The 26,147-nt window shown below is 42.1% G+C and overlaps 1 protein-coding gene across 4 annotated transcripts in view; it reads right to left on the bottom strand.

The window, feature by feature from the left end:
- LOC132403786 (cadherin EGF LAG seven-pass G-type receptor 1-like) overlaps positions 1–26,147 on the bottom strand; it is a 368,758-nt gene that overhangs the window by 182,034 nt on the left and 160,577 nt on the right. The window lies entirely within an intron of this gene.

The following is a 26,147-nucleotide window of genomic DNA, read 5'->3' as shown; positions in this document are numbered from 1 at the left end:
TGACGCTATCGACATAACGTCTAAGGGAATGACTTACTAGTGAGTAGCCAAACTTTCGATCTATGATTAAACCATAGAGAACGTACATAGGTATGACCAGGCAACTGAATTAACCATGTTATGCATCAAAGTTGAAAGTGCAAAGTAAATTTATCACTTTTTTCAATCTGTTTTTATTGATTTAAAAAAATGAGTAAACACAAATCAGAGGAGAAGTTGTATCAAATACATAAATGTACAAAATAAATAAAGGGATGTATACTGTCAAAGTCATGTAAATGTTATATTGAACTATTATATATAAACAAATGTATTATCAAAGTACATGCATGTCACCAAATACAACTGTGAGATTCATTTTATTTACTTAGCGATAAAACACAGAACAGGCACTTACAGCCCTTCGAGCCGCGCCACCAGCAACCCTGGAATTAACCCTCGCCTAACCAAGGGACAATTTACAATGGACAATTATCTGAATAACCGGTATGGCTTTGTACTGAGTGAGAAAATTGGTTACCTGGACATCAGCTATGGGGTGGCTGTACAGAAATTCCTTACGGAGGATGCCAGAACTGAACTCTGAACTTCCAACGCCCCGAGCTGTAACAGCATCCCGCTGACTGCTACGCCACACTTTGTGGCGAGTGAAACCATCCATTGGAAATGGGACATTCTGATCCTGCCCATTAAAGCAAATAGGGAAACACAATAGACGAATATTCCTCTCACATGCTCACAAGGTGAATCCTTGCCATTTATTGGACAGGTCTGTACTGCCACTTAACCTTCTGGTTAGTGTATATCATGGAATGATCCCTCAACCCTGTAAGAAAAGGGGTATATTTTGGATGTCTGGAGTTCATACTCAGGCTTTTGGAACTAACATCGGTGAGCTCATAGGCATAGGAGCATAACTAGGCCACTCAGGCCATTGAGTCTGCCCCACTATTCCATCATGGTTGATTTATGATCCATCTCAGCCCCATTCTCATGTCTTCTTTGATGCCCTGAATGATCAAGAACTTATGAACCTCTACTTTAGATGTCCTCAATGATTTGGCTTCACAACTATCCATGAGAATAAATTCCACAGAGTCACCATCCTCTGGCTAAAGAAATTCATCCTCATCTCTGTTTTAAGTGGATGTCACTCTATTTTGAGGCTGTGCCTTCAACTGCTAGACTCGCCCATTATAGGAAACATTCTTCCTACACCCTCTCTATGTAGGCCTTTCAATCTGTTTCAATGAGATACGCTGCATTCTAAACTCCAGTGAGTACAGGCCCAGAGCCATCAAACACTCCTCGCATGTTAACCCTTTCATTCCCACAATCATATTCGTGAACCTCCTCTGGACTCGTCCAATGCCGGCACACCTTTTCTTAGATAAGGGCTCCAAAACTTCTCATGATATTCCAAGTGTGCTCCGACTAATGCCTCAGCATTACATCCTTGCTGTTATATCCTAGTCTTCTCAAAATGCTAACAATGCTAACATTGCATTTGCCTTTTTAACAGTGGCTCAACCTGCAAGTTAACCTTACTGGAACCTGCATAAGGCCTCTCAAGCCCCTTTGCACCTATTCCCTCCATTCAGAAAATAGTCTATGCCTTTATTTCTTCTACCAAAATGATCACCATACACTTCCCTATATCTTATTCCATCTGCCACTTCTTTTTCCCAATCTGTCTGCAGACTCCCGGCTTCCTCAACATTACCTGCCCCTCCATCGATCTTTGTATTGTCTGCAAATTTAGGCACAAAGTCAACCCCTGAAGAACATCACTAGTCACTGGCAGCCAACCAGAATAGGTCCCTTTATTCCCACTCTTTGCTTTCCTGCCAGTCAGCCAATCTTCTATCCACGCTGGCATCTTTCCTGTAATACCATGGGCTCTTACCTTGTCGAGCAGCCTCACGTGCAGCGCCTTGTCAAAGGCCTTATAAAAATCCAAATAAACAACATCCACTGAACCTCCTTTGTTTATTCTGCCTGTTATTTCCTCAAGGAATTCCAACAGATATGTCAGGCAAGATTTTCCCTTTAGGAAACCATGCTGGCTTTGGCCTACTTCATCATGTGCCTTGAAGTACCCTAAAACCTCATCCTTAATAATGGATTCCAACATGTTCCCAACCACTAAAGTTAGGCTAACTTGCTTATAATTTCCTTTTTTCCTCCTCTATCCCTTGTTAAAGAGTGAAGTGACACTTGCGTCTGAAACCATTCCGGAATCCAGTGATTCTTGAAAGATCATTACAAATGCTTCCACAATCTCGTTGGCTACCCCGTCCAGAACACTGGGGTGTACACCATCTGGTCTGGCTGACTTATCTACCTTCAGGCCTTTCAGCTTCTCAAGTACTTTCCCCTTAGTAATAACAACTACATTCACTTCTGTCCCGACACACTTGAATTCCTAGCATACTGCTAATACCTTCCATAGAAAACATTTATACAGATTTTTAAAATTTCCATCTGTCATAGCTTTGTCCCCCATTACTACCTCTCCAATATCATTTTTCAGCTGTCCAATATTCACACTCACCTCTGAATTTTACTCTATATATTTGAAAAAAATGGTATCCTCTTTTATATTATTGACTAGTTTACCTTTATATTTCACTTCTTTCTGCCCCTATGGCTTTTTAGTTGCCTTCCATTGGTTTTTAAAAACTTCCCAATCCACTAACTTCCCCCTAATTTATGCTCTATTAAATGCCTCCTCTTTGATTTTTGCCAGCCTTTGGCTTCCCTGGTCAGCCATGCTTGCCTCACTCTCCCTTTAGAATACTTCTTCATCTTTGGGATGTATCTATCCTGCACCTTCCAAATTACTCCCAGAAACTCCAGCCATTGCTTCTCTGTAGTCATCACTGCTAGTGTTGTCTTCCAATCAACTTTAGTTCAGCTCCTCTCTCATGCCTCTGTAATCCTCTTTACTCTGCTTTAATACTGATATATCTGACTTTATCTTCTCCCTCTCAAACTGTAGGGGGAATTCTATCATATCCTCATCACTGTCTTCTAGGGGCTCCTTTAACTTAAGCTCCCTAATCAAATTTGATTCATTACACAACCCCCCCAATCCAGAATTGCCTGTCCCATAGTAGGCTCAACCATAAGCTGCTCTAAAAAGCCAACTCATAAGTGTTCTACAAATTCCATCACTTGGGATCCAGCACCAACCTGATTTTCCTAATCAAACCACGTACTAAAATTTTCCCATGACTATTGTAACATTGCTTTTATTACATGCCTTTTCTATCTCCTGTTGCAATTTATATCCCACATCCTACAGCATATTCAATGGAGTTCTACTAGTTGGGCTGAGCTACCATTGCAAATATATAATTCTGTAAATTTACCTACATTTAAAATACTGAAGTTAAATGGGCGATTTTAGCAACTGAAAATGTAGTTAATCATGTATTATCTTCGTGTTGAAGGAGTATAAAATATCGTGTCTAGAGCGTGAGATTCTCTTGGACGCTCTCCCCTGAAGTTTTGCTGTGTGAATAAAGACTGTTATATTTCCCAGTTACAGCTTCTGTATGGCTCAGCTTTTGTCAGTCGCACCAGGGTACATCTACATGTCATAGTGAATGAAACACCTGTTGTTTTTTTTATTTCAGTCCCCTGCACTTGCACAGGTTTTAATTTCCGCATGAATCATAACTTCCGGATAGGTTCATCATCAAACTCTTCTAGAAAAATATTCATAAAAATTCCCTCCCACAGATTGTACGGAGGTTGAGTAGCAATAATTTACTATCTGTTTATTTCAGACCATCTGCCTTGAGGCAATTCTTAATCTAACATGATCATCACTATTTCAATAGCCATTCATTTATAGTAACAATTGCAACAACTCTGGCCACCAGTGAAAACTAAGTGCTGTCACTCTCCATCAAGACAGCTGGCATAAATTGTTTCAGAGGATGGAAGATTTATCAGTTGAAAATGCTTATGGGTCTTTTGCAGCCACATATCTTCAGGCAGGAGGAGCAATCAAAGGGAAAAGGTGAAGAAGCTAGGAGGGGTTTCATGAAACAGGATAGCGAAGGAGTCAAAGTTATGTGGTTGAAGGCATCCCCAACCCAAATATTGCCAGCTGGCCGCAGGTACAGACCTGGCAATTAAATGAAAACTGCGACTATACTTTATATCTTGTTGTATGGAAGCACAATTGTAAATTAAATTTGCATGTGCATGTTAATGAAACAGGTATCAGTCCAGCATTCTCTTGGTTCTGAATTCAGCAGTTTATGTTCCAGCCACATTTTTCTAAATAGGTTGGGCCTGAAACCATCAGGTTAACTATTTTTTTTAAATTATTTCCAAATGTTTCCGCACCATGAGTTTCTTTTATTAACTTGAACAGTGGGAGTGCCAAACAGATCCCATTTCACCATATTCTTACAAGTAACTAGGCAACTGCAGCATAGGCACACAGGCAAGAAATGCCTCGGCACCTGGCATTTTGCAAAAAAATCATCCACATAATATTGGCTCACATATCAAAAGGTTCTTTTCAGACCAGGCTCTTGTCAATAATCTTTTTTGTTTTTACAGTTGATAAGCCTGAAGTCCCTTTGACAATTACAGCTGAGCAACAACCAGTAATGTTGATCTGCTGATCTGAATAGAATGGACTGCAAACGCCCTGAAGAGCAATGATAGAACGCAAACATTGTGCATTAAGGGAATTTTTTAAAAAAACTACACTTCATGTAACAGAAAATATAAAAGTTCAAAGTAAATTTTATTATTGAAGTACATACATGTCACCATATACCCCAGAGATTCATTTTCCTGCAGACATACTCAGTAAATCTACAAAATAGTTGAATAGTGAAAGGCTTTGATAGAATGGATGTGAACAGAATGTTTCCTATGGTTGGAGAGTTTAAGTCCAGAGGACACAGCCTCAGAATAGAGGGGTGTTCTTTTAATACGGAGATGAGGAGGCATTTCTTTAGCCAGAGACTGATGAATCTGCGGAATTCTTTACCACTGGCAGCTGTGGAAGCCAAGTCTTTATGTATATTTAAGGTGGAGGTTGATAGATTTTTGACTGGTCATGAAGGGATACAGGCAGAAGGCAGGAGACTGAGGCTGAGAGAAAAATTGGATCAGCCATGATGAAATGGCAGAGCAGACTCAATGGGCCAAATGGCCTAATTTTGCTCCTATATCTTATGGTCTTACAACAGGATCAGAAAAGATCAACCAGAGTGCAGAAGACAACAAATTATGCAAAAGTCAATAAATAGCAATAAATAATCATAGTAATAATAGGCATCCCTTGGTCTCAAGAGGCCATGGATTTGTGCCTTGGACGCAAGTTTCTAGGACGCAGGGCTGGGCAGGGTTGTATGGCAGACTGGCAGTTCCCATGCTGCAAGCCTCCCCTCTCCACGCTGCCAATGTTGTCCAAGGGAAGGGCAAGGGCCAATACAGCTTGGCACCGGTGTCATCACAGATCAACGTGTGGTTAAGTGCCTTGCTCAAGGACACAAGATGCTGCCTTAGCTGAGGCTCGAACTAACGACCTTCAGATTACTAGAGCAACGCCTTAACCACTTGGCCAAGCGCCAACACAATAAATAATGAGAACATGAGATAATGAGAAGTTTGCCAATGATGTTCAAAGGATGTTTTATATCCATCTTCAGAGTAATGGGAGAAAACAGAATTACAATGGCATTGTTACATTTCACATTATTTTTTACAACACGTGGAAAATGACACATTCTATTTTAGTGCTGAGCCGATATGATTTCATTTATCCAAAAGGGTGGAAATGATACCAGCCCCATATAATACTGTTGCAAACCACTTCCAAATTCATCATAAAGATAGCTGCAGCATGAAATGAGCTCCAAACTACACATTTCAATGAGCCCAGTGATACACAAGTCATCTGCAAATGCAGGTCATTAGCAATTGTAAACAGCTATCAAATATCTTAGTATCTGGAGGTGCCGAGTGATATTCAGAAATGTATCAGGGATCAGTTTAATAGCCTGTCACGTTTGACCCACATTGTACCAATAGTTTGAAAGGAATTGTAGTATAATTGTGTGTGTGTCGGATTCCACTGCTAGAATATTTGTTAGCAGAGAGATTACTAATGTGCCACAGAGCAAGAAGAAAACCAGTTCCTTCCATTAAATATTTTCATCCCACTTGCTTTGACAAATTACTATTATGTACTATTCTTAGGAGTGAATAACAAAAAAACAAATCACATGCACATTGTGTATCTACGTTGTCATCAATATTTCTCAGATGAGAATGGTACAATAATCGCCTATCACATAAACTCGGAACAACTTACATCCATCCAGAGCAACATGCATAAAATGTTGGAGGAATTCAGCAGGTCAGGCAGCATTTACGGAATGAACAGTCGTCGTCCATTTCCACAGATGCTGCTTAAACTTCTGAGTTGCTCCAGCACTTTGTGTGCATGTTGCTTTGAATTTCCAGCATCTGTAGAATTTCTTGTGTTTACATCACATGCAAAAGGATTTGTTACTAAACACCAATAATATGACTAGCTTGAATGCTTGGACAAGATAGATAAAAAAGACATTTGACATAACTACATAACCACAAAGTGAATCATGTCCAAATTCATTTCAGTTCTAGATTTCCTTTCATGGCCAGACAAACCTACCCCAGGGACACTACCTGCTCATCTTATCATACCATTGGATTGATATGTGGACAGTTTCGTATTGCGGTTCCAACATAAAACCATGCAAACTGACAGCCCAGTGGATACCCTGCATGGCTTATTGAAACATAGAAAACCTACAGCACAATACAGACCTTTGGCCCACAAAGTTGAGCTGAACATGCCCCTACCTTAGAAAATACTAGGCTTACCCATAGCCCTCTATTTTTCTAAGCTCCATGTACCAATCTAAAAGTCTCTTAAAAGACCTTATTGTATCCGCCTCCACCTCTGTTGCCAGCAACCCATTCCACACACTCACCACTCTCTGAGTAAAAAACTTACCCCTGACATCTCCTCTGTACCTACTCCCCAGCACCTTAAACCTGTGTCATCCTGAGGCAACCATTTCAGCCCTGGGAAAAAGTCTCTGACGATCCACATGATCAATGCCTCTCATCATCTTGTACACCTCAATCAGTTCACCTCTCATCCTCCGTTGCTCCAAGGAGCAAAGGCCAAGTTCACTCAACCTATTCTCAGAAAGCATGGTCCCCAATCCAGGCAACATCCTTGTAAATCTCTTCTGCACCCTTTCTATGGCTTCTACATCCTTCCTGTAGTGAGGCAACCAGAACTGAGCACAGTACTCCAGGTGGGGTCTGACCAGGGTCCTATATAGCTGCAACATTACCTCTCAGCTCCTAAATTCAGTTCCACAATTAATAAAGGCCAATACACCTTATGCTTTCTTAACCACAAAGTCAATCTGTGCAGCTGCTTTGAGTGTCCTAAGGACTTGGACCCCAAGATCCCCCTGATCCTCCACAATGCCAAGAGTCTTACCATTAATACTATATTCTGCCATCATATTTGACTTTCACACTTATCTGGGTTGAACTCCATCTGCCACTTCTCAGCCCAGTTTTTGCATCTTATCAATGTCCCACTGTAACCTCTGACAGCCCTTCACACTATCCACACCACACTATCACACCTCCAACCTTTGGGTCATCAGCAAACTTACTAACCCATCCCTCCACTTCCTCATCCAGGTCATTTATAAAAATCACGACGAGTAAGGGTCCCAGAACAGATCCCCAAGGCACACCACTGGTCACCAACCTCCAAGCAGAAAATGACCTGTCTACAATCACTCTGCCTTCTGTGGGCAAGCCAGTTCTGGAACCACAAAGCAATGTCCCCTTGGATCCCATGTCACCTTACTTTCTCAATAAGCCTTGCATGGGGTACCTTATCAAATGTAAAAGGAACTTAAAATATTGCCAAAATTATGCACCATGTACAAATAAAAACAGTGGCAGGGTGCTCAAAGCTCCCAGTTAATGGGAGGCTATTAGAACATTAGTTCTCCAAAGCAGTACAATAACCATTTCTGAGATGTATACTAGATAACAAATGCCTAATGTGAAGGGCAGTCAGAGAGAGAATGTCACTGGTGCTTGGAGATGTGGTCATGGTATTAAATTAGCCATTCAAATGCAAAAAGACTGCTGAGAAAACGAAGACCAAAGTAGACCAGTTGCACCCAGAGAGATTCTACAGAAAGCAACCAATGTAAAAGAATGGTGCAAACTGAACTAAACCGATAAATCAGAAAAGTATACAGTGCAGCTATTCTGTTAGATAAGGTAGCCTGCTTCACTTAAGTAGAACAAATCCAAATTGCACATAATATAAATAGATCCAAAATTTTTCTACTAAGGGTTTGAAAACCAGCAGTAAAACAACATGGGGAGCATTTGATTTAAACACTTAAGGTCTCCAAAAGCACAGTTGCATGGAAGTGGCCACAAACTTCGGTAAGGGAAGACCATCATAAAAATCTCTGATCAAGTTCTTAATCCTAGAATCTTAAAAGGAACTATTTTTAATATTATTTCCCCTCATGGGATTATCATTAAAGTAATGAGACTTTAAGTTTATAGAATACCCATTATGAATATTATGAAATAATATGTTTAGTTCTGAATCTCTTCTGCCTGCTGCCCCCTTTGATCTTCTAAGCCAATTTGTAATCTAATGAACAACACACACAAAATGTAGATGAAGGGTCTTGGCCCAAAACATCACCTGTTTACTGTTTTCCACAGACGCTGCCTGGCCTGCTGAGTTCCTACAGCATTTCATGTGTGATGCTTGGATTTTCAGCATCTGCAGATTTTCTCTTGTTTGTAAACTAATGAGCCACTTTATTTCAAATGTCACATGTGTGTCAAATCTATTTGTTATTGACATCTTTAAAAAGCTGAGGTCCTGATTAAAATAATTAGCCAAGAGATTTTGTACAAATACACAAGTGTGGTTTTTATTATGACTAATCCATATTATCATTTTACAGATTTGATAAGGCTTATCAAAGAATGCTAATCTTTATGTCCAAGTTAGGAGAGGGTCATAATGAACTGTAGAACATAATGCATGCAGGACTTTGGCCACATATCAGATTAACAGAATTAGATGATGATATGAGAAAGGAATCACAATTCCAGTGTTCCTGTCTTCCAGTCACAAGAAGCTCAGGTTGCAACTTGAACAACAAGATACAAGGAGGATAGATTATATGTCACACTATTTGTGCAGCTTATTCACCATTTCAGCTGTGTCATTTCATTAAGGGAAACATTTATTGTGCAAACGTTGCTGAATGGACAACAGGAACACGCCATTTAATCTAGTCATGAAACCTTTTACAAGATTCACCTAGTGTTCCCTCTATAATCTCAATATTTTTACTCAATGAACAAACCTGAGTCATCAGTGCCTTGTCAATGTTCCAGACTCTGCCAGGCCAATTCACGGCTTTTGGTTTGGACATGTCCAATATATTCTCGAAGGCACATACTCATCCATACAGGTCTTGATAAAGTCAGTGACAAAATGATGGGCTGAAGGGCCTCTTCCTGTGCTGTTCCATGTCTTATGGTCTATGTTATGCAGGTGCAACCATATAATGCATTAAGCACCACCAACTGAAAATACCTTTCTAAGCATATGCAGCGCTGTACCAGTAAGGCAGCTTCCTGTAATGCAAAGAATTTTGTCCTGCTCCCTCGCCATTCTGACTTGAAGCATAAGTTGTACCTTCTTGCACATTCATTCATTATTTAAAAGAATGAAAATTCCTTTGAGAAGGAAATATAGAGAAGTTATAGCATCCACAAAATGCATTTTCACAGAGCCCTTAACAAATAAAAGTCTCTTTGGAGGGATGCAGAGGCACAATATCTATTAAAATTGCATGCTGTGCTAAAGAAGACGACACAGGGATGTATAGAGATAGAAGACAACTAAAAGCTGTATCAAAAGATGTGGCTTTTAAGCAGACATTAAAGGGGGAGAAGGTAGGCAACAATAGAATTTGAGGCTTTGATGTTGGAAACACAAAGCCCACTGGAAGCACAAAGTTAGTGGAAGATTGCAAGGAGACAGTCAAAATGATTACTTCAATGCACAATTTTGTATGCACTTATGCTTCAACCCTGATCATATGGTATCATTGCAAAAATCTGCATCAGCTTGTTCACCATATTTTAGGACACAGTGTCAAGTTTGGCGCTCTATAATCAAACTGCATCAGCTTCAACAGAGCTGAAAGGAACACATTGGTAAGTGGCTGAGGCACTATAAAAATTAGAGCCATGCTTTGAGTACTGAAAACATCATTTTACAAAGAAACTGAGAGAAAGCTAGAAACCGATTCCACAAATGGGATGAACAATAAATGTTGGTATTGCCAGTGACACCCATATCCCTGAAATATTAACTAAAGAAGGATGCAAAGTCAACTGATGAGCTTTAATTTAATATGGAGTTAAATTTCAGATCATCAACAATTTAGTTGAATAGCAAAACAAGGTTATGGTGCTAACATACTGACAATGGTGGGTAGGTCTGGCTTCATCTGTTGGAGAAGGAAATTCTAATGCTTTGCATTAAAAACTTGACACCAAAAATCAGAGAAGTTAGAAAACAAGTTTCAGTGATACAGCAGGGGTTGAGGCAGGGAGAACAAAGAGAATGTGTGATGGGGTGTGATCAGTGGGATAGCGTTGATATTGACTGAAAGAAGGTGATGAGGGCTTGATAATGACTGTGGATCAGTCTGGAATGGGTACAGAGAGCAAAAGGAAAGAGAAAAGGATGCTGGAACACTTAAATACATATGGCAAAAAGTGAAACACTGTCACTGGAGAGCAGCACCCATCATAAGAGAACCCCACAACCCAGATCTTGCTCTCTTCTTGGTGCTGTCATCAGGCAGAAGGTACAAGAGTCGCAGGACTCACACCACCAGGTTCAAGAACTGTTACTACCCCTCAACCATCAGGCTCTTTAATAAAATGGGATAAATACACTCACTTGCCCCATCTTCGAGATGTCCCACAACTAATGATCTCACTTTAAGGACTCTACCTCATTATCTCATGTTCTCACTACTCATTGCTATTTATTTATATTTGTATTTGCATAATATGTTGTTTTCTTCACACTGGTTGATCTTTCATTGATCCAGCTGTAGTTACTATTCTACAGATCTGCTGACTATGCCCGCTGGAAAATTGTACATGGTGACATGATCTGAAAAATTACTTTGCAATCTGAAATACCCAGCAGGTTAAGCCGTTCCAGCAGAGAGAGAAAAACCAAGCCTTCCCCATGCAATGACCCTGAACTAAACTGGAAAAGCAAGCCTTGCGAAACTCAAGTTCAATGCAAGGTCCTAAAGCTGCAACGTGCCCAGAAGGAAGATGAATGAGATGGTGTTTCTCTAACCCACAGCGCTGTTGTTGTTCCTCAACACATCTTGTGGCACATCGGGTGGCAATCTTGCCTTTCTTTTGCGTTTTTGACTGTGTTTTACAAAGCTGAGTTGCTAGCTCCATACTCAGCCCAGCAAGGAGCTGGTGGATTCAAACCCAGGAAAACGGAGTCCGTGGAAGCAGAGTCCTGGGCTTTGGCTAAGTGGGCTTCGGCGTAAGGGGACTTCGGTAAGCTTGTGTGATTGCTCGCTGAGGGGAAGAAGGTAAGGTCGCTAGGTGCTTTTTAGACTTATTCTATTAATCCAGTTCAGGTATGGGGGAGACAGTCAGAGCAGTGGTGTGCTCCGTATGCAGTATGTGGGAGGTCAGGGTCAACACAGTTGTCCCTGATGACCACACCTGCAAAAGGTGCGTCCAGCTGCAGCTCCTATCAGACCGAGTTAGGGAGTTGGAGCAGGAGCTGGATGAACTACGGATCATTCGGGAGGTGGAGGCAGATATAGATAGGAGTTATCAGGAGGTAGTCACACCAAAAAACCAAGAAGTAGGCAGATGGGTGACGGTCCAGAGAGGCAGGGGGAGCAGGCAGAGAGAGCAGAGCACCCCTGCGGCCATTCCCATTAACAATAAGTATACCATACTGGATACTGTTGATGGGGATGACCAACCAGGAATGAGTTGTAGTGGTCCTGCCTCTGGCACAGAGGTTGAACCCTCAACTGGAAAGGGGAGGAGGGAAGAGAAGAGAGCGATAGTTTTAGGGGACTCTATAGTTAGGGGGGCAGATAGGAGATTTTGTGGGGCAGATCGGGAGTCTCGGATGGTATGTTGCCTCCCTGGTGCCAGGGTCCGGGACATCTCAGATCAGGTGCAGGCTATTCTTGAGAGTGAGGGCATGAATCCAGATGTAGTGGTCCATGTAGGGACCAATGATGTAGGTAAGGTGAGTGAGGGGGTCCTGCTTAGAGAGTTCAGGGAGTTAGGAGTGAAGCTGAAAGGCAGGACCTCCAGGGTGACAATCTCGGGATTGCTACCTGTGCCACGTGCGAGTGAGGCGAAGAATAGAATGATTATGCACATTAATACGAGGCTGAGAGCATGGTGCAGGAAGGAAGGGTTCAGGTTTTTGGATAATTGGTCTTTGTTCCAGGGACATTGGGATCTGTTTCGAAGGGATGGTCTACATCTGAACCGGAGGGGTACTAACATTCTTGCAGGAGTATTTGCCAGTGCTGCTCGGGGGGGTTTAAACTAGATGTGCAGGGGGCAGGGATCCAGATCCAGAGGGTTGGTCAGAAGGTGCATGGGGTTAAATGTGTACAAGGTTTGGGTGATCTTGAGAAGGTCATCAAAATTCAGGGTGCAATTTGCCCGATGGAAGTTCAAGGAGCTGGGTTAGGTACAGTAGACAGTGTTTTAAGCAAAGAGAGGAGGAATGGGCTAAGAATTCTATACTTGAATGCGCATAGTGTCAGAAATAAGACAGATGAGCTTGAAGCTCAGATGAAAATGGGGAACTACGATATTGTTGGGATAACGGAGACATGGCTGCAAGGGGATCAGGCCTTGGGAATTGAGTGTACCAGGGTATACGTGCTATCGTAGAGACAGAAATATGGGAAGAGGGGGTGGGGTGGCCCTGTTGGTGAGGAATGAGATTCAGTCCTTAGCAAGAGGTGACTTGGGAACAGGGGAAGTAGAGTCTGTGTGGATTCAGCTGAGGAACAGTAAGGGTAAAAAGACCCTAATGGGTGTTGTGTACAGGCCCCCAAACAGTAGCGTGGATATTGGGTACAAGTTGATTAGGGAGTTAACATTGGCATGTGCTAAAGGTAATGCAGTCGTTATGGGAGATTTCAACATGCAGGTGGACTGGGAGAATCAGGTAGGTGCTGGACCCCAGGATAGGGAGTTTGTGGAGTGTCTAAGGGATGTATTTTTGGAACAGCTTGTGCTTGAGCCAACCAGGAACCAGGCTATTTTGGACTTGGTGATGTGTAATGAACAGGAATTGATAAGTGATCTTGAAGTAAAGGAGCCATTAGGAAGTAGTGATCATAACATGATAAGTTTTTATCTACAATTTGAGAGGGATAAGGGCAGATCAGAGGTGTCAGTGTTGCAATTAAATAAAGGAGACTACGGAGCCATGAGGGATGAGCTGGCCAAAGTTAAATGGGCGGATGCCCTGGCAGGAAAGACAGTGGATCAGCAGTGGCAGATATTCTTGGGCATAATACAAAAGATGCAAATGCAGTTCATTCCAATGAGAAGGAAGGATTCAAAGAGGGGGAAGGGGCCACAGTGGTTGACAAAGGAAGTCAGAGATTGTATAGCATTAAAGAAAAAGAAGTATGACAGGGCTAAGATGAGTGGGAATACAGATGATTGGGAAAGTTTTAAGGAACAGCAGATCTTAACTAAAAATGCAATACAGAGAGAAAAAATCAGGTATGAGCTCAGTCTAGCCAGGAATATAAAAGGGGATAGCAAAAGCTTTTTTAGCTATGTGAAGAGAAAGAAGATAGTTAAGAACAATGTTGGCCCCTTGAAGAATGAATTGGGAGAAATTGTTATGGGAAACAGGGAAATGGCAACAGAATTTAATGCATACTTTAGATCTGTCTTCACCAGGGAGGACACAAGCAATCTCCCAGATGTATGGATGGGCCAGGGTCATAAGATATCAGAGGAATTGAGACAGATTGACATTAGGAAAGAAACTGTGATGAGTAGGCTGGTAGGACTGAAGGCTAATAAATCCCCGGGTCCAGATGGTCTGCATCCGAGGGTTCTAAAAGAGGTGGCTCAGGAAATTGCGGATGCATTGGTAATCATTTTCCAATGTTCCTTAGATTCAGGATCAGTTCCTGAAGATTGGAGAGTGGCTAATGTTGTCCCACTTTTCAAGAAGGGAGGGAAGGAGAAAACGGAGAACTATCACCCTGTTAGCCTAACGTCAGTCGTGGGGAAGATGCTTGAGTCCATTATTAAGGACGAAATAGTGGCACATCTAGATGGCAGAAATAGGATTAGGCTGAGCCAGCATGGATTTACCAAGGGCAAATCATGCTTGACTAATCTGTTAGAGTTTTTTGAGGGTGTAACAAGGATGTTAGATGAGGGTAAGCCAGTAGATGTTGTGTACCTAGATTATCAGAAGGCATTCGATAAGGTGCCACATAGGAGACTGGTGAGTAAAATCAGAGCTCATGGCATTGGGGGCAGGGTTTCAACATGGATAGAAAACTGGTTGGCAGATAGAAAGCAAAGGGTAGCAGTGAATGGGTGTTTCTCAGACTGGCTGGAGGTGACTAGTGGGGTACCACAGGGCTCTGTATTGGGACCACAGCTCTTTACGATTTATGTCAATTATTTAGATGAGGGCATTGAAAACTATATCAGCAAGTTTGCTGACGATACTAAACTGGGTGGCAGTGTGACATGCGAAGAGGACGTTAGGAGAATACAGGGAGACTTGGATAGGCTGAGTGACTGGGCAGATACTTGGCAGATGTCATTCAATGTGAATAAATGTGAAGTTATCCACTTTGGAAGCTGGAACAAGAGGGCAGAGTATTGTCTGAACGGTGTCGAGTTAGGTAAGGGAGAAATGCAAAGAGACCTAGGAGTCCTAGTTCACCAGTCAATGAAGGTGAATGAGCAAGTGCAACAGGCAGTGAAGAGGGCAAATGGAATGTTGGCCTTTGTTACAAGGGGAATTGAATACAAGAGCAAGGATGTTCTTTTGCATTTGTACAGGTGAGACCACACCTGGAATATTGTGTACAGTTTTGGTCTCCAGGTTTAAGGAAGGACATTCTGGCAATTGAGGAAGTGCAGCGTAGATTCACTAGGTTGATTCCTGGGATGGCAGGGCTGTCTTACGCAGAGAGATTGGAGAGATTGGGCTTGTACACGCTGGAATTGAGGAGATTGAGAGGGGATCTGATTGAAACGTTTAAGATAATTAAAGGATTTGATAGGATTGAGGCAGGAAATATGTTCCAGATGTTGGGAGAGTCCAGTACCAGAGGGCATGGATTGAGAATAAGAGGTCAGTTATTTAAAACAGAGTTGAGGAAAAGCTTCTTCTCCGAGAGAGTTGTGGAGGTGTGGAATGCACTGCCTCGGAAGACGGTGAAGGCCAATTCTCTGGATGCTTTCAAGAAGGAGCTAGATAGATATCTGATGGATAGGGGAATCAAGGGATATGGGGACAAGGCAGGGACTGGGTATTGATAGTGAATGATCAGCCATGATCTCAGAATGGCGGTGCAGACTTGAGGGGCCGAATGGTCTACTTCTGCACCTATTGTCTATTGTCTAAAACTTGCCTTGGATGCACTACACCACCACCCGGCAAAGCACGCCTCACTTGAACTGTTCAAGTAGCCACAGACAGATGTAAGACTAGAAGTGGGACAGAGGTTCAAAGCTAAATAGACTAATCCATTTCCTACATTCCCAAGGCAAATATAAGTCAAGTTTACTGTTATTTAACTATATACATTTATACTGTTATATGAGACAATGTTTCTCTGGACTAGGATTTGCCCACCAGTACAAATAACACACAATAAATTAGAACATAGAACACAGAATACAGAAATTTAAAGCACATTACAGGCCCTTCAGCCCACAATGGTGTGCCGACCATGTATCCTACAACAGAGGCTACCTAGAATTTCCCTAGCACATAGCCTTCTAATTTTCTAAGCTCCATGTACCTAAGAGGCTCTTAAAATACCTTATTGTATCCACTTCCACCACTCCCACTATTCTACGCTCCCACCACTCTCTGTGTGAAAAACTTACTCCTGACATCCCCTCGGTACCCATTTCCAAGCACCTTAAAACTATGCCCCCTCGTGTTAGCCATTTCAGCCCTGGGAAGAAAGCCTCTGGCTATCTACCTGATCAATGCTTCTCATCATCGTATACACCTCTATCAGGCTCCAAGGAGAGAAGGCCAAGTTCACTCAACCTATTCTCGTAAGGCATGTTTCCCAATCCAGGCAACGTAAATCTCCTCTGCACCCTTTCTGTGGTTTCCACATCCATCCTGTAGTGCGGTGACCAGAAACTGAACACAGTACTCCAAGTGGGGTCTGACCAAGGTTTTATATAACCGTAACATTACCTCGGGGCTCCTGAACTCAATCCCAGAGCTGATGAATGCCAACACATCATACACCTTCTTAACAACACAGTCAACCTGCGCAACAACTTTGAGTGTCCTATGGGCACAGACCCCAAGATCTCTCAGATCCTCCACACTGCCAAGACACTTACCATTTATAATATATTCTGTCTTTAAATTGGACCTACCAAAATGAACTACTTCACACTTATCTACATTGAAGTCCATCTGCCACTTCTCAGCCCAGTTCTGCATCCTATCGATGTCCCTCTGTAACCTCTGACAGCCCTCCATACAATCCACAACACCCCCAACCTTTGTGGCATCAGCAAACTTTCTAGATGTACAGAAAAGCTGGATGAACTCAGCAGGTCGGGCAGCATCTGACCTGCTGAGTTCATCCAGCTTTTCTGTACGTCTTGATTTGACCACAGCATCTGCAGTGTACTTTGTGTTTAGCACACTTTCTAACCCACTCCTCTACTTCTTCATCCAGGTCATTTATAACAATCACAAAGAGGAGGGGTGCCAGAACAGATCCCTGCGGAATACCACTGGTCACCATCCTTCATGCAGAATACGAAACATCTACAAACACACTTTGCCTTCTGTTGGCAAGCCAATTCTGGATCCACAAAAGAAGGTCTCTTTGGTCCCTGTGCTTCTTTACTTTCTGAAGGAGCCTTGCATGGGGAACCTTATCAAATGCCTTACTGAAATCCATATAGACTACATCCACATTTCTACCTTCATCAGTCTGTTTTGTTACATCCTCAAAGAATTCGAATCAGGCTCATAAGGCATGACCTATCCTTGACAAAGCCATGCTGACTATCCTGAATCAGGTGATGTGTCTCCAAATGCTCATAAATCTTGCCTCTTAGGATCTTCTCCAAAAACTTGCCCACCACTGAAGACAGACTCACTGGTCTATAATTTCCTGGGTTATCTCTTGAACAAGGGAGCAACATTTTCAACCCTTCAATCCTCTGGTACTTCTCCCGTCCCAATTAATGAAGCAAAGATCATTGCCAAAGGCTCAGCAATCTCCTCCCTCCCTTCCACAGTAGCCTGGGGTATATCTTGTCCAGTCCCAGTGACTTATCTAACTTGCAAACACGAGGAAATCTGCAGATGCTGGAAATTCAAGCAACAGACACAAAATGCTGGTGGAACACAACAGGCCAGGCAGCATCAATAGGAAGAAGCACTGTCAACGTTTCGGGCCGAGACCCTTCGTCAGGTGTTGGTGGAACGCAGCAGGCCCGAAATGTCGACAGTGCTTCTCCCTATAGATGCTGCCTGGCCTGATGTGTTCCACCAGCATTTTGTGTGTGACTTATCTAACTTAGTGCTTTTCAAAAGCTCTAGCGCATCCTCTTTCTTAATGCTCAAGCGTTTCAGTCCACTAAAAGTCACCCCACAATTGCCAAGATCTTTTTCCCTGAAGAAAGAATTAAATCTACAAATAAATTATGCATAGATAAACAAAGCAAAATGCATAAAGCAAATATTGTAGAGTAAAGCGCAAATTATCTAGTGACACTTCGAATGCAATGTGACAGGGAGTTCAGAAGCCTAATGGCCTGAGGGAAGAAGCTGTTTCCCATCCTGACCGTTCTTGTCTCTATGCAAGTCTGCCTGATGGTAGAATGTCAGAGGCTGCTGGATGGATGGGTGGGATCATTAATAATACCGAGGGCCCTGCGCATGCAGTACTCCTGATGAATGTCCCCCGTGGATGGTAGGGGACTGCTATGATCCTCTCAGCCGTTCTCAGAGTTCTTTGTAGAGCAATGTTGATACATAGCATTCAGTAACTTGCTAATTAAATACATTAAAGGGGAAAAGGGAGTACATATTCCATAGGTTTATGAGCCAGACACACAATGGCACTCATATACATCAACAGCCCCCTCCTGATGGAACAGAACTCTTTGTACATAATTGATGAATAACAAGCTGGGGTTCCTACTCAGCACATAAACTAGCACGAACCCCAATGTCGTCAGCCGTGAAGTGGGTCGGTCCTTGGAGGTTTCAATTGGCTGAACACCATTTCTGGCACAAAGTCAACTCGTAAACCCACTGGTTGAGTCTAGCACCAAATATATATTTCTTCTATTGTCTTCAGCTATCGTCCTCCATACTTCTGTCTTCCTCTGAATCTTTTAATCTGTCTGGCACTTAAGTTAAACCTGTAACCCCTTTGTTCTCTTTTCTCACATTTATCAATATCTGGCTTGACTCCTAAAGATTCCTCCCTAGTATTCACATTGTTCACAGCAGGCAAGTGTGGTGTGTCCACCTTGCCCCTGCATTTCACATTATCTGTGCTGTCAAAAAGATGCTGGTTTGCATTTCATTATCCTGCAGAGCTGGTTTTACTTGCATGCACTTAAATGGAAGTAAAATGTTAAAAATAAAATTTAACCAAATGCAATAGTTATGCAGTTGGGCACAGTATTTGTTGTTGCAGTATCTTTTCCTTCACAGGGATCTGAACGATAATTAATTTGCACCATTTATTTTTAACATTACTTCTGAAGATTCTCATTTTTTCTTCATGGGGAGATCTCCTGCAAACAGTTGCACAAACCTTGGAAAACCTGGAATAATATCCTCTTCCAGGATATTCATTTAATACATTCCAAAAGAATATGACAAGCACAAACCATAGAAGTTCAAAGTACATTTATAATCAAACTACGTATGCAGTATACAAGCCTGACAGCAACCATGAACCAAAGAAAAACCATAAAACCTGTTCAAAGAAAATGTCGAGCATCCAATGTGCTAAAAAGAACAAATAGCGCAAATGGCAAAAAAATGAGTGAATAACACACAGAATACTAAACATCAAACTCCAGAGTCCTTGAAAAAGAAATTTATCATTTCAAAACAAAGATTCTCTGCAAAATGCTTCAGGAAAAGTACTGTTTCTCAAGAAATTGAAGTACCTGATGACTTTGAAGATTCCCTCAAATCCAAGGACCTCCATTTAAATTCTGGTTTTATTTCAACTGAAACCTGTTGCAATATAAATTGCAGGAAGTCACCTTTACAACAAAAAATAACAGTACAGCAACAGAATGGGCTCTTTGGCCCACAATGTTGTGCCATACCAATTTAATAGTAATCAAATGGACAACTAAACGAATCCCTTCTGTCCACACAATGTCTATATCCTTCCATTTTCCTCACATTCATGTGCCTATCTAAACATCTCTTTAAAAAGTCCCTAATGTATCTGCCTTTACCACCACCCCAGGCAGCACATTCTAGGCACCCACCACCAGGTGTAAAAAAACTTGCCCCTCACATCTCCTTTCAAATAACCCTTTCTCACCTTAAATGCAGGTATTAGGAATTTCAACCTGGGGGGGGGGGGAGAAAAAGATACTGTCTGTCTACTCTACCTGCATCTCTCATAATCTTATAAACCTCTATTAGATCTTCCCTCAGCCTCCACCACTCCAGAAAAAACGACTCAAGTTTGTCCAACCTCTCGTTATAGCACCTGCTCGAAACCGCAATGTCCTTTCTTCTGCACCCCATCCAAAGCCTTGACGTCCTTCCTGTAATATGGTGACCAGAAGTGTATGCAACACGCCAGATAAAGCCTATGTAGAACTTTACAAAGCTGCAACATAACTTGCTGACTTTTGAACTCAATGCCTCAATGAATAAAGGCAAGCTTGCCATATGCCTTCTTAACCATCCTATTGTCCTGTGTCACCACTTTCAGGGAGCCATGAACTTAGACCTCAAGATCCCTCTGCTCACCAACACTGTTAATGATCTTGGCTTTAACAGTCCCTTTAAATTTGTCCTACCAAAGTGCAACACCTCTCATTTATCTGGGTTAAAATCCAACTGCCATTTCTCTGCCCATATCTGCAACTGATCTATACCGTGCTTTATTCGACACTACTCACAACACCACCAATCTTCCTATCATCTGCAAACTTACCAACCCACCAAACTACATTTTCATCCAGATCACTAATATAGATCACAAACTGCAGATATCCCAGTACAGACCCCTCCAGAACACACTTACTCACAGAACTCCAGCTAGATAAGTCCCTTTGATCTCTACCCTTTGAGTTCTATGATCAAGGCAGTTCTGAATCCAAATAGCCAATTTACCATGGATCTGATGACACTTAATCTTCTGGATGAACCTCCCATGAGGGACCTTGTCAAACGCCTTATTAAAATCCATGTAGACAACAGCTACCGCTCTACCTTCATCAATCACCTTTGTCACTTGCCTTTATCTGCCTGCATATCCTCAATACCCATATAGACTCAGTGGATGAGCCCTCCATCATGTTCCCTGAGTGCAGCTGTGATCTTGTCCCTGATTAGTAGTACAACCCACCCCCTTTACCTCCCTATCTTTTCTAAAACACTGAAACCCTGAGACATCAGGCACACATTCTTGTCCCTTTCTCAACAAGTCTCTGTAATGGTCACGACATCATAGTTCCATGTACTGATCCATGCTCTAAATTCTTCACCTTTACTCATAATACTCCTAGCATTAAAATACACACCGTTGAAACTATCTGCTCCATCATATCTATTACTTTACTCCTACCTGTTCTTACTGGTCCTGTCATCGACTTTCATCTCCATCCCTCCACTTCCTGACTTGGTGCTCCAGTTCTCATCCTCCTGCCAAAATAGTTTAAACTCTCCTGAGGTGCACTAGTGAATCTCCTAGCCAGAATATTGGTTCCCCTCCAGTTTAGGTGCAATCCTCTTGTGTAAGCCACCTCTGCCCAGAGGAAGTTCCAATGATCTAAGAACCTGAAACCCTCCTGCAGCAGTTCCTCAGCCACTCGTTCATTGGTACTGTTTGTGCCCCAACTAGCATGTGGCACCAGGAGTTATTCAGAGATTATTACTTTGAAGATCCTGCCCTTCAGCCTCTTCCCCAACTCCCTATACAGGTCGATCCTGAGTTACGAATGTCTGACTTACAGACGACTCGTACTTACGAAGGAAGGAGAACGCCATCCACCATTTTAAGTCGTTGCCGCTGACACTGTGTTGAGTGTGTAACTTTGTATTTGGCTTATATTTTTCTTAGCAAGATTCACCCCGACCGCCACCCCCCCCCCCCCGCCAATCCCCCATTCTGGTCAGCTGGTGGCGCAGTGAGATCAGCGCCGGGCTGGAGAACGGAGTTTCCCGAATCCAGTGATAGACCATTCCCGTCCCGGATTGATGTCGATCCAGTGACTCCCGTACCATCCGTGCCAGGTTGATATCAAGCGTGAAACTCGACCTCATAAAAAAAACACTGCCACCTCCAGTTTAAATTCCCATGCGGAATATTGTGGAGGATCAAATACAGTACCCAAACCCAGCACAGCCCCCATTTGTCACATTTAACCTGCCTCAGTGTGGTGGACTTTCGGACCTGGGGAATTTAGTGCGGTGGTCCTTAGGACCCAGCGGACCTCGGGAGCTGGCAGAGGTCAGGACCTGCCGCCCGCTGTGTTTCTGTTCTGTTGTTGGGAAGCAATCGTGATTGAAAATAAAGTGAAAATAATAAAGCAATTGGAAAGAGTTGAAATGCCATTGGTCATTGGAAAAGCGTTAGCCTATAGTCGGTCGACGATCAGAACAATTTTAAAGGATAAAGTGAGAATAATGGAGCATGTGAAAGGCCCTGCCCTGATAAAAGCTACAATTATTACTAAGCAACGTAGTGGTTTAATTATTGGAATATATACGTTTCTTAAGTGTTTTATATGCATGGAAAGGTAAAATACATACTAGATACTGAGACAAACGTTTGACTGACGCTAAATAACACCGCATATACTTGTTCTGGCTTACGTACAAATCTGACTTAAAGACGGACTCAGGAATGGAACTCGTACGTAACTCGGGGACTGCCTGCACTCACTATGCTGGACCTCTTTGCCCTTTCCTACCCACATCCAATGTGCACCATGACCTCAGGCTGCCCACCCTACCCTAGCTTCGAGAAACATCTGCAGTCTCTCGTTCACTTGCTGCCGACTGCATCAAGCATCAAGCTCTGTGCTTTAATCAGACTGCAGTCAGCTGTAGAATGCCATCCTCAAGTTCATTCTCAGTTCCCCTCATTCAGCCACCTGCTGGAGCTCTTCTCAGAGCGTGATTGCCATCAAGGTTTATGAAGCTCCTGTCCATAAGTACAAATAGAGAATTCATGCAATGGGAACAAGGGCAAAAGATCAACTCCATACAGTGATTCAGAAAAGTAACAAACAAATGGTAGAGTATGTGAACAGAAAACAAACAGCTATCACAAAGAACCACCCCAAAATTCAATGGAATTAAAAATGAAGACACAAGAGATTCAGACACAGAGAGAAGCAAAAAAAGCATTAAGGAGATAAATGTAATGCATAAAAATTTCACTGAAACTGGAATGGCAACAGGTTTTTGCAGTTTTCTTGGGGAGTGTCACAATTTTTTTTCCTGGTTTTTGATTATGATTATGTCTTCTGGACAGCTCAAAGCCTGAGCTCATTGCTTCAGTCACTGTGCTACTGAACAAGAAGACCCCTGGAACAAGCTTGCAACAATCCATAATCTCCATGAGAGCATGAGCAAGGGCCAGGCTGGTTACGACCCAGAGGCAGTGAGAAATGGAAAAGCCGTGAGTGCAGTTTACATGTAAATTTTGACAACAGATTCATAGTTTTGCGTCAAGTACGTTGGGCCAGATGGATTGACAAGGCAGCGTGTTGGGTTCAGAGGTGTTTCAGCCTGCTGCTCCGCCACATTTACTCCGCCCTTCACTGCACCGAGGCTGAGGGTCTGCTCCTCGCCTCATTCATGAGGACTCACTTTTGTTCTATATGCTATTTGCTTACTTCTATTGTTTGCATGATTTGTCTTTTGTCTGTCTCTGCACAATGGGTTGCTTGTTTTGTGGCTGCCTGCAGGGAGATGGATCTCATGGTTGCATACTTTAAGAATAAATGTACTTCAAATTTTTTTTCCCAGTACTACTTATGGTTACAAGTTCTTACTTGCATTGTAATTAAAATCAATAGCTGAATATGTTGAAGAATAAATTTGGTGCCCATCATTGTTCTGCAATACAATTTGAAAAAGTGACCAATTGCAATTGCTTGATCACCCTACTGAAAAGTTCCTGCACCGTGCACTCGAGGAACATCATCTCAATGAAGCCTGACACCTTTTAGTCTGTTTGAAGTTCAAGACCTCAAACTTAACACAATGCTTGATGGTGTCTGAGGCAAAACTGATCACTGTTCTCCTAGGCACTGAAACATGACGACTAATAGATTGCACTTCAAAACAGCTCAGGAGGTGTCACCCACACCATCTCCACTAAACCTATAGCCAGAATAAGTGAAATATGATTAGTGGTCTTTCACATGGCCATATCCACAGCATTGACATCCTAATTACATGCACTCTGCAAGTTTTAAAAGGCAAGCCACAGCATTCTACTGCTCAACACCAGACTCCCACAACAAATGCTTTACTTTAAGTTCCATCCTAACATGATTTCCACCAAGTTCAGGAAGGAAGGAGACAAAAGATGTCCTCAAAACCTCCCTAAAAAACATATTCCATTCACACTATTCTTTGGGATTTCGTAAAGTACAAAGTACAGTGCAGGTAGACAGGAGCAAGGTCACAATGAGGTAGCTTGAGAGGTCAAGAGTCCATCTTATTGTATAAAGGAAACGTTGAATGGTTTTATAACAGCAGGATAGAATCTGTCCTTACAGCTAGATGGTGCGTGTTTTCAGTCTTTTGTATCTTCTGCCTGATGGGAGGGGGTGAAGAGCGAATGCCCATGATGGATGAGATCTTTGATTGTGTTATCTGCTTTACTGAGGTAGCGAGAGGTATAGACAGAGAAGCAGAACAAATTCACAAAGAAGTTGGTGAGAAAAATAAGTTATTCAGGTGAGAAAGACTAGACCCCAGACAAGATTTAGAAATGAGATTGAGGTTTGTGAGTATTCTGTAATTTCAGAGAAACTGTACTCCTATAGTATTCATTTAATCTAATCTCATTCCACACAGTGAAAGTTTTAAAATCTTACCCTGAAGTGGGCTACAAGCAGAGACCTGCAAGGCATTAGTTCTGTGGTCAGTGGCTTCTCTTATGCTAGTCAGAACCTAATCAAGTCCTGCAGTAAATCTCATTGGACCCTTGCGCCATTAGATACACACACACCTTTTTACAGTGGTTCAAGTGGATGTTGTATAAAGGCACACACAAATACTTACACAATTCTCAATCTGCTCACACATTTATACCTATCACATCTAATTTCTCAGTCTTCCTTCCCTCACTTTCCCTACATTTCCCATATTTCCTCCCAATCTTCCCATGCTTTTTAATCTTCCATCTTATCTCTCTTTCCCCCCATTCCCATTCATTCTGATCTCATTTTCTTTCTAATATAGAGCCAGCCTTGCTTTTTTCTCACTTCCCATTTTTTCCCTAATAGATCTGCATTAACTGTCTCACCCTTTCTTTACTATTTCCTTCCAGTTGCATTCTGCATGTTGTTTTATAGAACATAGAAGAGTACAGCTCCGGTCAAGGCATTCGGCCCATGGTGGTGCACCGATCTCAATACCAACTGACACTAAATGTCCTCTTTCTGTACATCATCCACCTTCTGTTCGTTTCATGTTCACATGTCTATCTAAAAATCCACCAAAATGTCAGCTTCCACTACATTCTCCAGTAAACCATTCCAGACACTCTGCATTAATATAACTTGCACTTCACTTTACTTTCAAACTTTTTCCTAGTAACCTTAAAAGCACATCCTCTGGAGTTTGACATTTCTATCCCGAGGAAAAGACTCTGACTCCCTATCTATGTGTCTAATAATTTTGAGAACCTTCTTCCCTCAAGGCTTGATGCTCCAAAGAGAATAAGCCAGTTTTCTCATCCTTTCCTTGCAACTCATTAAACTCAACACCCCTACCATTGAAAGCAAGCAGTCCATAACCTTCTTTGCCATTTGTATAGCCACTTTTAGTGAACTATGCATTTGAAACCCAAGATCCCTCTGTACTTCAAAGTTATCAAGATGCTTACCATTAACTCCACACTTCTTCCTTTCATTTGACCCCTAAAGTGCAACACCTCACACTTGCCCAGATTAAAATCCACGTGTTCATATCAGAATCAGGTTTATTATCACTGGCATGTGTCATGTAATTTGTTAACTTAGCAGCAGCTGTACAATGCAACACATGATAATTCAGAAAGAAAAAGTAAATAAGTTATTTTATATATTTTAATATGTATTATATATATAATATATTTTAATATATATATTAAATCACTTTAAAATAGTTCAAAACAGAAATAATATGTATAATAAAGTGAGGCAATGTTTATGGGTTCAATCTCAGTTTAAGATCATATGGCAGAGGGGAAGAAGCTGTTCCTGAATTGTTGAGTGTGTGCCTTCGGGCTCCTGTACCTCCTTCCTGACAGTAACAATGAGAAAAG

The sequence above is a fragment of the Hypanus sabinus genome, chromosome 13, assembly GCF_030144855.1.
Source record: "Hypanus sabinus isolate sHypSab1 chromosome 13, sHypSab1.hap1, whole genome shotgun sequence".
In the NCBI taxonomy this organism is placed as follows: Eukaryota; Metazoa; Chordata; class Chondrichthyes; order Myliobatiformes; family Dasyatidae; genus Hypanus; species Hypanus sabinus.
The sequence above is the reverse complement of the archived record's forward strand: the minus strand, read 5'-3'. Positions and strand labels throughout refer to the sequence as shown.